At 45.2% G+C, this 15812-nt stretch overlaps 1 pseudogene; it reads right to left on the reverse strand.

Annotated features, from left to right (window-relative positions):
- Positions 1–14404: 14404 nt before the first annotated feature.
- Positions 14405–15544, reverse strand: LOC144157692 (uncharacterized; annotated as a pseudogene).
- Between the last annotated feature and the right edge of the window lie 268 nt (positions 15545–15812).

Raw genomic sequence — 15812 nt, forward strand, 5'->3', positions numbered from 1 at the left:
TGAGGAGGGTAAGCCACTGCTTGCCACACAACCTCGACAGCTCAAGGTACCGACAGAAAAAAACAGGGCGCGCCTGGTGATGTGTAGTGATGCTGCTGAGCTCGAGGACGCGGGTTCGATTTTCAGCCACGGCGGCCGCTTTTCTGATGGAGGCGAAAAGCAAAATCAACCGTGGGAAAAGAAACAAGAAAACATGTGCGGAAGAAGTCAGTCAGCGGGCTGCATAACAGGTGTTACCTGAATGAGGTATTAAAGAAAGATATACAAAAGTTCAGTTTCCAAAGATACCTGGAAAAAATCGAACACGGCATCAATATAAAATGCAATCCCTTCTCTAGATTGTTGTCTATAACTCATGTTAAGCGAAAATAAAAATACAATGCTGTTTCAAACAAACAAGCACCCGGTAATTCGGTGGCCGAAATGTTTGCGCACGGAAATGTCCGTGCACCGAAAGGTATGTGCACCTAATGCACCGAAGTGTCCAGCACCGAGATGTACTAGACCCAGGACGACGCTGTGCTCTTCATCGGTGGAGCTCCCACGGCTTCTTGTGCAATTTTCACCGATACTGATGAAATCTTGCAGCGTAGAGCTTCTACGACCTTCCAGACACTGAGATGGCTATGTCCAACTAAGCTACTAAACCTACCCTTCAAAGCCTCGCAGTTGTTTGTGCGGTTTTACTGCAATTACTTGCATTAAAATTTTAATCTATGTTCAGCCCTACCATCCATCCCCACTCGCCCACTCATCCATCGCCCACTCATCCATCTATGAAACCGTCCGTCCGTCCGTATGTCTGTCTACCCAATTTGCTTTGTTAGATTTTAGCCTCCGGAGGCGTTAATTTCTGCCCATTATAGGGATATTAAAGCATTCCATCTCTTTCTCAACCCTTTCGCTGACACGCAAAGGGGCAAAATCAAAATCTCAAGAATGTTCAGTTTTGACTAACTTGAAGGGAAACACGTCGATTGGAGCATGGGACCATTTTTTCCTAGATGGTCACTGGGACCATTTTCTCCGGGACCATTTTTTCTGGGACCATTTTTTCCGTTTTTAGGGTAATAGGCAATCTAGAGAAAAATCTCCGCGGTACCGCTTTTTTTCCGGGATTAAAGTGCCATTTCGAACTCGGTTAGGTGGCATTTCGAACGCAGTTTTGATTATTGGTAAGTTTGGGTAACTCATTTCCCTGATGCGGTGAGAAATCATTGGCAGACCCCATTTTTTGTGGCGACTGCAAACAAAAATCGACAACACCAAAAGCAGTGGTTCTGGTAACTCGCCTCTTTCAGGGGAACGAGTGCTGTGCAGTATATGTTTATTTACCCCTTCAGTGACAAGGAGACGGCACTATTTACAGCAATGATACGACAGTTTTGACATCTTAGTTTGTCCTATCGCACCAAACAACGCAGATTTGGCGAATTACTCTGACATATTCAGGAAAACACCCCGCCCGAATAAAGAAAAGTGGTCGTGAAATGCGACCTCAGTAAAAAATTCAGCAGTTAAAAACGAGGTTTCTAAGACGATTTATTTTTCATTTTGTAATTCAGGTGTAATACGCTCAATTACGATAATGAAGTTGCAATGCACCTGCGGCCCCAGTGTAATGATGTCACTGCGCTCGACCGGCGCCATATTGCGTTTTCTATCAACAATCGTGAAGCCGATTTTTATTACCACTTCCAGGTCATTTTCCTGAAGTTTGGCTAGTTGTGTTCGTTCACAACCTTTCGCACACTGTCAAGTGTTGGAATCTGGCGCTCGGAGTACGCGCTGCGCACTTTCAGACGAAAAGCATGAACTGGGAAGACGTCATGTTTGACGATGTGGGAGCTTGAAATCTTCACTTCGCCAGGCGTTTTTTTTGGAGACTCCAAAAGCCCTCGCAGAAGCTCCGCCTTCAATTTTGCAACGGTTCGGGGTGATGCCCCGGTGTCCTCAATCTCAACACTTGGTACCTCATGGACACATTTCTTCGGAAAACGCATCCTAGTACGGACGTCCACATTTGCAATTACTCGCTCGGCGCTCCTGTACAACTTTGAAGTACGAGCTTTCGAAAAACTGTCGTACATAAGAGGTGGTCTACGCCAGAGAGCTGAAAGCCATTCCTTAAAACTGACTCAAAGAGTAGCAAACCATGGCCACCAGGGTTGCACAGGAAAGAAAAATCGCGATACCAAAAACGACAATGACGAAATACAAACTCGCAGATTTCAATTTCTTTTTCTTTGTTTACACTATGTTATATCCTACTCAGTTCGTTCTCTGATCCAGGAAGCTTGTTTCTTGTCCTTGAGTCTTACTCCTAACACGATTCGTTGCATGGCCCATTGAGCCGACCTAAGTTTGCGTTCTAGTACTAACTTAGGGCGCCAAGCTTAAGTTTCATATGTCATAATCGGCAGTATGCACTGGTTGTAGATTTTTCTTTTAAGTGGCACAAGTAGACTACTTTTCATTGTTTGGGAGTTCTTGACTAGTGCTTTCCAACCCATACCTATTCTTTGCCAGGTTTCTCTCTCGTGGTTGGTGTCAGCACATCGACTCTGTCCGAGGTAGTTATGTTCATTTACTCCTTCTAGCGTTTCGTTTCCTAATCTCAAGAGGACGTTTCTAGCATGCTTAAAATTATTAGTGCAGGTTTATTTATATTCATTTTAGCCCCACAGCTATTCTTTCTGAGTGTAGTTCCTCAAGCATTGTGTACTAGTGGTCTGCAGTCTCACTCAGCAATACTATGTCGTCCGCTAAACTCCAATGACTCAAGCATACCCCGTTTATCCTTAATCCTGTTTTCCCAGTCAAGCTTTTTAAACACCGACTCCCGACACGTTGTAGATAGTTTTGACGAGATTGTATCTACGTGTCCAAGTCCATTCCGGACCGAGAATTTATATCCATGTAGTGAGGCGAATCGACAACCTGTGGGCAATTAGAGTAACAGAGGGGATACCGCGAGATGGGTCTAGATAAAGGGGAAGTCCAGTAATCCGTGGAGGATATTTAATAGGAAAACTTGGGGGAAAACTAAAGACTCCAGTGGTGCAGGACAGGAGCAGTTAGATTTCAGTGGTGAAAGCTTTCGTTCTGCAGTAATTTGAGTAAAGCGATGATGATCATAATGATTATAGTTCAATTGTTCCCAAGCAATACGGGCGTTTTGTCAGTCTGATGGCAAATCTTTAAGCTTTAAAGTTGTCGCCGAAGCATTTATTCTTTCTGGATAACAACAAGCAACCCATTACTTATTGGTCATGGAAGAACACAGCGTAAAACCGATGCGCTAGCTTTGACAGCGTTGCACCTGATGTATGAAACGGGGTATGGTGCCACTGCTACCACATTCGTGGCCCTGGTAAATTCGCCGACCCTATGGTAGGGATGAAAAGAATATTTTTATCTAGTTGCCACTACCGTCACGCAATAAAATTTCTCAATAAAACTGCTATCGTCGGCAAAGGTTTGTCGTAAAGTAACAGTTGTGTACGTTTTGGGTAGCATTCAGCACTAAGTATGTAATATTGTGAAAGCGTTGCTTTGGGGCATATAACAGCAGAAACGTTGGTGTATATCCTACAATGTCCGGCCTTTTCCAGAAGTTGCTGCACGGTGAAGCAAGCTAACCACCCCCAACACCGGTTTCAAATTCGATGTCCCAAACGCCCTCCACAAATTTCCATGTCGTGTAAGTCAATTTCAAAATTGCATTTCAGCCAAATTTCCTCACTTCCGCCCTAATTTTGTTCATACGCAGAGATCTATTGCCATCTTTGGGATTGCAATATTTGATCAGGAATCAGGAGCTTGCGTTGAATACGTTGGGCCTTGAGGTGTTTTCGGTTGCATCACGAGTGCGGCACGCCATGGACACCTGCTTGTTTGGGCTTTGATTTGCCACCTTCAGCCAGGGTCTGGAAGTTTCAAGAGAAGAAAAGGATGCAAGCATTAACATCTGCCGCACTCCCTTTCATTTCTGTGAAGTCCATTCTGTAATACTGGCAGACACATCAATCTTGCTGAGGAATTCTGCGGAAAATTGGGTGCGCTAAGTGGCAGTCGTTGATTAACCAAGCCTTCGCTTTTCGCGACTCAGTAAGCGTTCCTCATTTTCAGCTGTCTCATTTCAACAGGGCAAAAACAATGCTTCACTTCCCAACGCATGGGGAAGGATTAATTGCGTCGACGCTATGTCGGAAGTGCGCACTAAGCGCGGCCTCTGGAGCAGTCACGAGTTGTATTTAAAGCGACCGCGTTGACCCTAATAGAAGCCTAGCGCAACGCCTTTGCCGTTTGTTATGCATTTGCAATCAAAATGATTCATAAAAATTAAGCTTCAATTACCAGGCGGCGAATCAAAGGTGACGTGTAGAACAAAGCTCCAACTTTTCATTACACTTGAACTATAAGAAAAAAAGGTTTTAAACCAACGTTCAAAGGAACGAAGAAGCAAATGTAGTTGGCTCCTATTATTGCAAGAAAAACTGGGGAAAAGTCCGTTCGTGATGGAATAATTGATTTTAAAGATTATCCGTAAATATTCGGCTTTAAAACAAGCATGTTTTTATATCTAGTTAGAAGTATTTGCCACAGTATGTCCAAATTTCTATTATAACAGTAACGAACGCGAATAAGAGTAAAAAAAGTGACATTTCTACACAATAAAACTCTTACAGACTTTTTTAAATGTATTTTACCTCTCCTTTGAAGACGTGATACAAAATAAGTGGAAGTGCCTAATTGAAGTACAAGTTAATATTCTGGCGCAATTTGCGAGAACTACAGGTATATGCGTCACGTACTTCCTATGCAAGCGGGAATTTCTGAGGGCTGAATTCCACAAAAACCGTTTCTATCATGACGACCCATATTTTACCCGCGAATTATGAGCCATTGGACAACGAAAGGCAGTACAATATGTGACGTCAAGAATATTAGGACAATATAGGAATTGCAGTATTGTGGGCGTTAAAACAACAATCGCACTTCTCCGAATAAATTTAAAAATTACGATCCGCGTAAAAAAATTGCAAACAACGCAAACTAACGAAATTCTCATATACATACCTGTAAACAAAACATTTTGACTAAAAGTATCTTAATTTTTTTTTATTTTTATGGCGCAGTAACCTATAAAATTGTTTACTTTGTGTGTGTTTTAGCAACGGAAGAGTCGTACATTTTAGTGATGATGAAAATTATCCAGTCCCTTCATTTGGAACTATCCACCTATAACAGCCTCTAGTGCGGGAATCCTAGAAAGCTTTGTGTCTTTTGGTTGGAACTAAAAGCTAACGCATAAGCAAATTATAGAAATGTTGTTTACGCGCGTGGTTCTGTAGCCATAACAATGATCGAACTTAGTGCTAGTCTTCTAGTGCAGAGCCGTTCCACTGTCCCCAAAAAATTCTTTCAACTTATCCAAAGGCAGTTGTTCTCGATACAGGATTGGATTATTGCAGATGTGCAACCAACAGGGCATGACAAGTCTGAATTGGAGCTTTAAGTGGAGAGTTGTTACGCCATTGCTATGGCACACTGGCCCCTGAGAAAATCGCAAAATCAATGCTCATGTGTGTGACCCGTCCACATCAAATCAGAGGAATACGCATTTTTGTATGCTTGCCATTTTTACGAATATGCGGAGTCATGTATTCGTTTGCTGTGTCGTAGTATTCTCCTATCCCTAAATAACATGGCCTTCATTTCTGGCAGCGCTGTGCGAGCCTTTCTCACAATTTGTGTTCGCCTGAAATATATCTCTTCGCCAGCATCAGCCACGCAGCTGAACGAAGGAAAAGGGAAACAAGCTTAGGCTCTGGCAGCATAACCACCATTTTTGAACCGCTTGACCATTTGTGTGTCATGGGCCATACACCTCCCAACTTTATTGGAACTAAATATACCCTGAAATTTAAATGTACATAGAAAAATATATACAGCAGTAGTCTCAGAACACCATTATTGGTTACGCGAAGTATTCGTGATTCCAGTTATGTGGAGAGATGTAAATTTATTATTTATCGGCTAATAAATACGGGAGAAATCTGTTAAATTTAAAGTTAGGAGAACGTCATCTGTGTACACTAGGACGTAAATACACCTTGAGGCGGTTCATGTAACAATTCTTGTCTTCAGGCACAGCGAGGTGACAAAAGTGCATGCATTACGCTGCTGAGATTTTGAACTTTAACGTATTTAATACATATCTTTTCCACGTGAAGCTGTAGAAAGTTTTTCTATCATGATAATATGTCATTCAAAAAGCAGAGCAGGTCAGCAAGCTGCGCTTCCATTTTTAAAATAGCCACTATCGATGCAAGCACACGTGAACTGAGGACAAATGCGTATAGCGTTTCGTACAGATGAAACGAAGTTCCGTGGGTAGTGTTTCATTCAGATGGAATCTAAGCAGAACGTCTAGCTTTCCGACTGTTCCATCCACTTCGGCGTACTCACGCATCGTAGTTCAGTAGGGTCTAGTGGCGTCCTGCCGAAGAGTGTGGTTTGCTTCGCCTGGACGGAATGCTACACGCAGTCATAGAAATGTACAATGATTCACGGCTTTGTTATTCGCGGGATTATTCAGGGCATTTCTTATTCACAATTATTCACGGAAAAGCATAAGTGGCTTTCTTGTATTTGCACGATAGGGGTACATTTGGTTTGAAATTGCCTGAAGCAAGTGTAACACGACCAAACAAATGCAAGGAAATAAATGCATTGGCATATTTTTGGTTACATTGCAATGTGCTCTAGTGAGCGCATGAACCTAACACACCTATAGGCCAGAGCTGACGTACCAATACACCCATAGGTACCTATACACCCAAAGGACTAGGCCAATACCAATAGGTACCTGCCACGAACTGTTGGCCACCGCTAAACAGGCGTGGCCAGTCTACGCATACGCGCGCCTTTAATCTTAGCTTCCTCTACCCCTTTCCCTTACCTTTCGTTCTTAAAAAAACCTAAGCCGGACAATGAACGCTCTCTTTTGCACCGGCCCCTCTATTTGTGCATTTCCGGGCGCGGCCCAGCCGCGGGGAGGTTGCAACAGTGGCGACGAGGATCTCAACAAAGAACGAGGCCCAGCTGCTTCCTGGAGGCGGGCAAGCAGCCACCCCTCCGACAGTCACGAGTCACTGCCTCCCGGAATACATCGACGACACAGATAAGTGGCAAGCGTATCTCGAGAAGGTTGAGGCATATTTTGAAGCGAATGAAGTCACTGATGATGCCAGGAAAAGAGCCCTGTTGGTCGCCGCACTTGTGTCGAGAACGATTATGTGCTACGCGGTAGAGTAGCACCACAGAAGCAAAAGGCACTCGGCTACGATGCGGTTGTGAAAATTTTAAGCGAGTATTATGACCCACGACCAAACAAAATTTCAGAAAGCTTCAATTTTTTCACCGAAACCAGCAGGAAAGAGAGTCTGTTCCCGCATTCATTGTGGAAATAAGGCGCCTAGCGCACAACTCCCACTTCTCGCCCATGCTGGATAAGATTGTAAGGGACCGTATCTTCTGCGGTGTACGGTCAAGAAATTTGCAAAAGCAGCTGCTCCTAAAACCTGAGTTGGCATTACAATAAGCAGAGGCACTTGCGTTGGCGGCAGAAAGTGTAGAGTTAGATGCGGAGAACTTAAATCGAGAAACGGTCCTGGTGACAGTGTCGGCAATGAAGGAGCAACGCTTGGTGCCCTGAGGTGAGAATAAAAACGATGGTGGAAAGCCATGCAAGTGCTGCGGAAAGCGTACTCATAAGCGCGCGACCTATTCAATCGGTGGGAGGCACTGTTAGAAATGTGGAAAACAAGGACACTTGGCTCGAATGTGCCAAAGGATCGACAACGCTTTGAATGTAACGGTCTAAGCCGACGACAGCGATAGCAGCGCGTAGCAACCTTGGTTCGTAACTTCGAAGAATTAGTTGGTGCCACCGATTCAGGAAACGTTTACGTGGAACGGCATAAAGCTGTAGATGGACGTCGATACCGGCTCGCCCGTATGCGTCATTCCTAGATCAACATAGAAAGCCCACCGTCATCAATGGCCGAAGCTGCGGGAGCCGAACATAACGCTGTCGTGCTATTTGGGGAAGCTACCCGTGCCCGGAGTACTGTCAATGCGTGTGTGCCGCAAATCAGCGGAGGTTGATTGTAACCTAATCGACTTGGACTGCGAAGGTCCTCTCCTGTGCGGTGATGATTTGTTGCAGAAACTACAAGAGCAAGGCGCAGCAGTACTCCAGGCAGCTGTGCCACCACTGGAGTAGAGCCCGCGATCTCCGCCAGTGCCTGCTTTGTTGGACCGTAACTTCGACCTGTGAACGAAGGGTGTAGGACTCATGAAAGACCCACCGGTGCGCCTTCATATCAAGCCTGGAGTGACGCCAAAGTTCTTCAAGGCAAGAAAGGTTCTACAACTTCTACAATTACAACTTCTACAAAGGTTCTACCATTTCTTCAACTGCATTATTAAGCACAGCGTATTCATGTTGAACAAAAGTAGATTTATTGAGTCCTCAAAATCCATATACATATACTACTTAATAAATTATTCACAATCATGCGCGACCGAAGCCATTGGTGCTCATGTGTAGAAGATGTAAGTAGCAGATATAGGAAGAGACTCCATTGAGGGGCTTACAAGTTCTGCTTGGGAAAAAAACATTCTTTTGGGTCATGCATCAACAAGATCATCATCATCAGCTGGCTAAGGTCCACTTCAGGACGAAGGCCTCTCCCATTCACCTCCAACAGCTCCTGTCCTGCGGTGCCTGGGTTCAGTCTACCCCTGAAGTTCCGTACTTCATCCCTCCATCGTTTTATTGACCCTCTCCTTCTATACCAATATCTTGATAATCACTCTGTTACCCTAATTGTCCACCGGGGTTCCATTCGTCTCACTACATGGCCATCCCCAGCTCATTTCTTTTTCTTCATTTGAACTACGATATCATCAACTCTAGTTTGATCTCTGATCGAAGCAGCTTGTTTCTTGTCCGTGAGTGTTACCCCTAACCTAACTACCTGTAACACTTGTTTAGCTTGGTCACATGAGGGGAGACTGTCTGGCTAATGCCAAAAAACTCTTCCACTCTTCGAGCTATTTCTCCGTTGATTAAAAATACCACGCCTGTTCTACCTTGGGGTCACTATAGCATACAATATTGTTACGTGGTGGCAGGACAGATGACATGAACGATGAGGCAGTTGAACGATGTATTTACAGGTTATTTACATGGCAGCCAAGTTGCGCGCAATCAATAGCTTCGTCGTCGGAGGCTGGGATGACAAAGCCATGCTGTATTGTCCTCTTCCTCGTCTTTTCGTACCAATATGTCCACTGGTGCGCTCTATCAACCTTTCCCTGTCCTTCTAAATTCACTTACCCGTATAATATCCGACCTAATGCCCGAGAGCATTTCGAGTAGCGCAGCTAACCTTTCCTCGCTAGACAGAGGGCGTGCGTTGAACGTTGCCAGCGTCAAGTGGGCTGTTGGCAGTAGACTAGCTGTTATTGCTCAAACATTTAGTTGCGGCCTAAGGATCTCTGTATACTTACCGAGCACACGCGCACAAAAATAAATGGAAAAAATATTAACAAGGAGTTTCCCAGCCACTCCAGTAATCATATGACTTATAGAAAGCAAGTGCAGAAAATGTCGTGTCACCTGATTCAGAACAACTTTAGTCTTCTAAGTCCAAGGTCCATTCTCTAGAGGTTAGTGACTGCTCGTCAAAGTTGCTTGTACCTGAGTTATGTTTTCTGTATGCCTCATAAAAATTTATTAGGCAGAGATTAGGGTAAAAATGAGTTAAAATCAACGCCCTATGAATTTAGGAATGTCAGTTTGTTGCTTACTTTTCGTGTTGCTTTAAGCCGAAAGTCGGCAAAGCGGAGCCAGTCACCAAATTTTTGACCCACTACCGACTGTGGCCAGGGTCAGACCCACAGCAGCTGGAGGAATAGGGCTCAATAAGTAATCGGTGCATAGCAACCTATAAGTGGAACTAGTAATAAAATCCAATCAAAGTAAGTGGTAGCGTAAATCTTCTACACTGACCAAATACTGTAGAACTGATTCATTCCTTTGGGCCCTTTTCTTCTTTTTTTTCAGTAGAACTTTAAATGCCGAACGGCTACCTCAATTAAAACGTCATAATCATTATCATCAGCTCACTCAGGTCCACTGCAGGACGAAATCCTTTCCCATTGACCGCTAACCACTCCTGTCCTTCGCTGCTCGAGTCCACAGTTTATACCTGAATATCTTTATCTCACCCCTTTACCTGATTAAAGGCCTGCCCTTTGTCTACATCCATCTCTTAGTATCCACTCTGTAACCATAATTTTCCACCGGTGGTCGGTTCGTCTCACTACATGGCCAGTGCAAGTTTATTTCTTTTTCCTGATTTGAGCTGTGATATCGCGAACTCTAGTTTTTTCTCTGATCAAGATAGCTAGCTTCCTGTCCCTGGGTGTTCTTGCTAACATTATTCGTTCCATGGCCCATTGAGTCGATTTAAGTTTGCTTGCGAGTTGTTTTGTAAGGCTCCAAGTTTCAGCTGCGTATGTCTTAACCGGCAGTATGCACTGGTTGTAGGTTTTAGGGGCGAAGTGCACTAGGGGCTAAGACTGTGGGCGTCTCCTGCCGTCGTTGTTTCATCTAGTCACGGCACTAACACACTGGGACACTCGTTTTTCAATGCCTTGCGCTAGCACGTAATGCATACTAAAGTGTACAATGCACAGAACTTGTTCAAAATAAAATAACCTGATTTAAATATTTTTGGCACGCTCTCTGTCCGCTCCAGCAATCGCCAAGCGCAAGGAGAAGATGACAATCGGGTTATAATTTGTGTTATACTCAAGTAACCGCCGGCTCTCGAGGATAGGACTGATGGGGTCAAGTTATTGGTCGAAGCAAGAAAAGGCATACTTACCTGTTGCCGGGGGCTTGTTAATCACCGAGGATGAGCCCCAGGGCAATGCGCGGGAATTGCACTGCACTCGCCTTGACCCCTGCGACTACCACAAACTTAGGAACATAGGGCATGCAAACTGGCTAAATCCGGTTCATCTCAAGACAGAGCGCCGCCGCCTCAGAAAGCCCAGGATTGCTCCTCCCACCAAGGCTTCTCCGCTGCCCAATCTGTGCGCGAGGTGCGCCGATTGAGAGATAAAAGAGACAAGAGAGATTCAAGATAGGCAAGAGTGGCAAAATCTCTCTGCATACTTGCACACTACATGCTTGGATCTTCCCAGGTTTCACATTCGCGGAGGTTGCTGCAGTTTGTGCCGGGTGAAACCACGCTGTTTGTTCTAGGTTATATTGCATTTGGTTGTTGATTAGGCACTATATGAGTTTACATATCCTCGGTGTTACTGCGATCGGTCACACATTTTTGTTTGGCGCGAGTCTTTACCTGGTTTGGGGATGGGGTGAATTATCGTAAGCTACAGATTATCGGCTACTTGGCCTTGCTCCAAGGAGGAGTTGGTCAGTTTGCGAAGCACCTCATGTACCGAAGCAGGAAGATTACGGAGGTCTTGCCCCGTAACCCCGTTCTAGCCAGGGGCTGAGCGAGGTTTGCCTTGTCCCAGAGACACCTGGAGCTCGCCCATGCTGACGGGTTCGTCAAGCGACTCTTGTGGGTTGGGGACTGAGAGGCCGGGGAGACGGGACAGTTGTGCCTTATCGCACATGGCGTGGGGGAAGAACGTGTGTATACTCTCGTCCTCAACATCGTAGCTACATGTCTGTAACATAAACTCGTCAACAATATGAACTATTGAAATTGTCTTGCCCGCCAAGCTTTGAAAAATGCTCCACAGATGGCCGACACCTTTCTCTTGACCCAAGCGATGACAGAGATTGTGCCATTTCTTTATCTGAAGCGTTCTTTGGTACGGAACTACTACTTTATAATGTTTCTTTAGACGTATCAGATCCCGGTGCCGTTTTCCGTCTACAAAGAAAGATATTTGACTCGTTATTGCTGGTACCGTTGCCCGGTCCGCCATCATCGTTATCGAGATGCAGGACCAGCGACCGCTCTCGACGACGGCGCGCGCTCGACTAATACCCTCCCGCGCCACGCGGCCGCTACACGAGCGCCCTCACGCGTCGGAATGCGGAGCGCCCGCTACGCGAGCGAGAGTTCTCCCGCCCGAAGTGGACAGGAGTCGCCCAACCCGAACATCCCGAACCCGAACGACCTCTTTTTCTCAGTCGTTTATTCGTCGTACGTCATTAGAATGGAATCGCCTTCCCTCTCCTACAGCAACCATAGTAAATCACGCGCTTTTCAAAAATGCCATAGTCAACATTGTGTAATTCTTGCTTGTTGTGTACAGTTATGCTTGCTTGCTGCGTTTCTTTTTGTTTTGCCTAATTTTGTATAAGATGTTTGTTTGATATGTATTTCTCTCGCTGATTTTTTTTCGTTATTCTTATGAAGTACCCACTCCCCTCTATAATGCCATTGGCCCTGAGGGTATTACTAATAAATAATAAATAAATAAATAAACTTCGCGGCTAGATTCTCTCATTTCCGTCGTTGTCATCGCTGTGTACGAACCTCTTCTATGCCTGAACCTGTAGGCACAGTTTTGCCATTTATTTTGTTTTGAGTGCGCGCGGAGTTCGAGCGATGAGCTCCATACTTCCCTTTCAACGGGACCACTCGACTACAAACGTTTATTGCTTCAAAAACGCCCTACCAGCCCGAGCGCGCACTTGCGAGCAGGCACCCATGCCTGCTTTTTTGTGGCACCAGACCGGAAATAGGCCCCTCCACGTTGCGGAGAAAAGGAGAAAACTACCCGGCATGTGATATATCGAAGGCCGCCGAAGAGAACGCCGCGAGCCGCCCCCCTCTCCGGGAGAGAGCGCGCAGCTTTCGTCGCCTTGTCCGCGCTCGAGTTGAGAGGGAACGATTATGCGCGATTTCTCATCGCGCGTAGTTTCGTTAATTGTGAACGGATTTTCATAATTCTTGCGGGAGGAGATTTCTGGGACAATAGACTTTATCCCAAAATACAGCACTAGTAGTCGATGGCAAGTGTTGCAGGGTCCCTTTAGGCGCGCATCGCAGGCATGGAATGGGCGAGACCTCTCTGTGTTTGCACGTGCAAGAGTGTGTAACGTCTTCCTTGCCACAAAGCTCCTTTATGTGCTTCAAGTGCTTCACTGTGCGCGAGCAAAAGTTCAGGCCCTACATAGAGTTTTTGCAACATTTGTGTGGGGCTCTCAATGGGAACCTATGCGCAGGGACAACTTGTTTCTTCCTTTAAAGGCAGGGGGTGTTGGGCTCATGCATTTGTTTGTGCACCAACTTGTGTCTCGTTTTTTCTTCTACAAATTGGTTGATCACCCACATTTACTAACTGTACTTCAGCAGTGCATAAGTTTCCATTTTCCTTTTTTGCTTGTATGTACGGGCGAAGTCAATACGAAGCCTCCATGGGGATTTCTCAAAGAGGTCGTGGAGTCATTTAACTTTCTTACCGCGCGGTTTTCCTTGGAATATCTGTTCAGCATGTCAAGGAAAACTATGACGAACACTCTTATTGAAAGTCTATTCCCGATGCCTGTTTATCACCAGCCTTACTTAGGCCACCAGAAAAGCAATGTTTTAAAACACGTAATGAGCATGTGTATCCCGCCAAATGCAAAAACATTTTTCTTCAAGCTTCATTCTTCCACACTCCCAGTTAAGACAAGGCTGCGCGAAAAAGGAATGTCTATTCCTTGGTCGGACAATTGTCGCCTCTGTAATCAACCAGAGACAATTGATCATTGTTTTGTGTTGTGCCGGGACGCTGTGTTCTTCTGGGACGTTTTGCAGCGGACACTAAAAAAGGACATTGACATCATCCTGTACACCTTTCGCTTCCTGCCATTTGAAGATGTTATTCGGGTGCCATATGACGTTTTCTTTCTCCTAGGATTGTTTAGCTTGAGGAAGTGCCGCATGACTGATCGGCATGCGGAACCCCCTAGGCCGACCAAGTGCATTTTTCGGGAACAGGCGGCGTTGGTGCGGAGCGTTAATGCTGCGCAGAGTGATCCACCAGAGTGGCTGCCTCTTTTGGATGTGTGTGTTTGCTTGCCTGAGTTTTGATCTTTGTTCGACTGATGCCCTTGCCCTTTGCTATCTGTTAAGGTTCATATTGTGTGTTAAGTTTCTTGTCTGTTGAAGTTTTCTAAAATTTCCATGCATTAAAGAAAAAAAAGTAAAATTTACACGTAGTAAAGCCTAAACGAGGGGAACCTAAAATGATGCACACTCATGCCCAAACCAATAATTGTTCTGCGTGCCTCATTTTTTTTATTACAGAAGTTTTCTATCCATTATAAGGAACTTTATTTTTTTTTGTTGCTGCACTCTCGCTGTAACAAAGTTATTTGCAAACATCATTGTAGCATAGAATTAGTTGTTTTCGAAAGTTGGAATCGGAGAGCTTCGCTCTCTTGATGCCGAATACGTCACGTCCTCTGCTAAAGAGAGGTTCAGCTAATATAATCCCCGTATTCCGCTGTATGAAGATCTTCTTTATCTTGGGGAACTTCGACAGCTCGCTCAGACGTGTTCCTGGATTGTTTACCCACTGTTGCACCTCGGTGAATGATGGAGAGGCTTGCGGCAGCTAGAAGAATTCGTTATCTTCATCCCTTCCGTCAACAGTTGCCGGATTTGCACTGGAAGATGCTTCCAGCGCTCGGCGCTCTTCCTCGAGAAGGTGAAATGTTGCCGCTCTCCGCTCTTCTACCATCCAGGAGAGCTTGAACTTGGGATGGACTGCCGCTGCCAGGGCAAGACTGGTATCCTCCAGGACTTGAGAAAACCTGTGTTGACGGAGGTTACAGGAACAATGTACGGTACTGATGTGGAGGTTTAACTTCGAGGTACAAGTTATATAAAAACACAGGCTATCTTTGGTAGAGAAGAACTTGTTGTTGGGCGAGTTGGTGCATCTTGGTGAATAAACACGGGCTTTGCGCGAAAAAGACACCACACACAGGACGGACGGGACGAGCGCAAACTCTCAACTAAACTTTATTGAACAGATCACACAAGTATAAGTGCACTATTATCTGGTCACGCATGCGCATTCCTACAAAAAATCCAATCTTTACAGGCAGCTCTATCACAACGCTACAGACACATGTCAAGATACCTAATCTCTGTTTTATGAAGAAACACCGATGTGCCACTCATGCATCCTTCTCCCTTCTTTCTTATATGGTGAGCCTCTAAAACATCCTGTCCCTTCGTGTTGCTGTACCTGCGCAGAACCTTAACTTCTTTTAACAGTGGTTCACACTCCCCATTCACACTCCCTTTGGTACGCACGCTTGTGCGTCCCTGCGGGATCACGTGATGAGATGGAACAATATTTCGCTCACCGCTTCGTGACCGCCTTCTGAAGGGCGCTAGCAAGGGGTTTGCTTTTGCGGCGGGAGGCACCGCTGGTAGCACAGCAGAGAGTGAAGCGTTGGCTGTAAGACGCCCATGTACATGTATTATTCTCCTTGCAAGATGTCCAGCGCTGTCGTCACAGCGTATATCGCCTATAAAAAATAAAAAAATACAATAAACGCACTGCTTAATCATGAAGAAATAATAGAAATACACCTTGCAGTATTCGTCAATGAAACAGTATTCCTCTTGCTGCAATCGTGGCAACGAAAGTGCGTCGAATGTAGCGTCCACCCTCCCTTTCGGGACTTCATTGATAAACTTCAGAGCATTGAAAAGAGAATTCCATCGTGTTGCGGTTGG

This window comes from Haemaphysalis longicornis, unplaced genomic scaffold (assembly GCF_048455015.1).
Source record: "Haemaphysalis longicornis isolate Haplotype H1 unplaced genomic scaffold, Haemaphysalis longicornis Haplotype H1 scaffold_10, whole genome shotgun sequence".
Classification (NCBI taxonomy): domain Eukaryota; kingdom Metazoa; phylum Arthropoda; class Arachnida; order Ixodida; family Ixodidae; genus Haemaphysalis; species Haemaphysalis longicornis.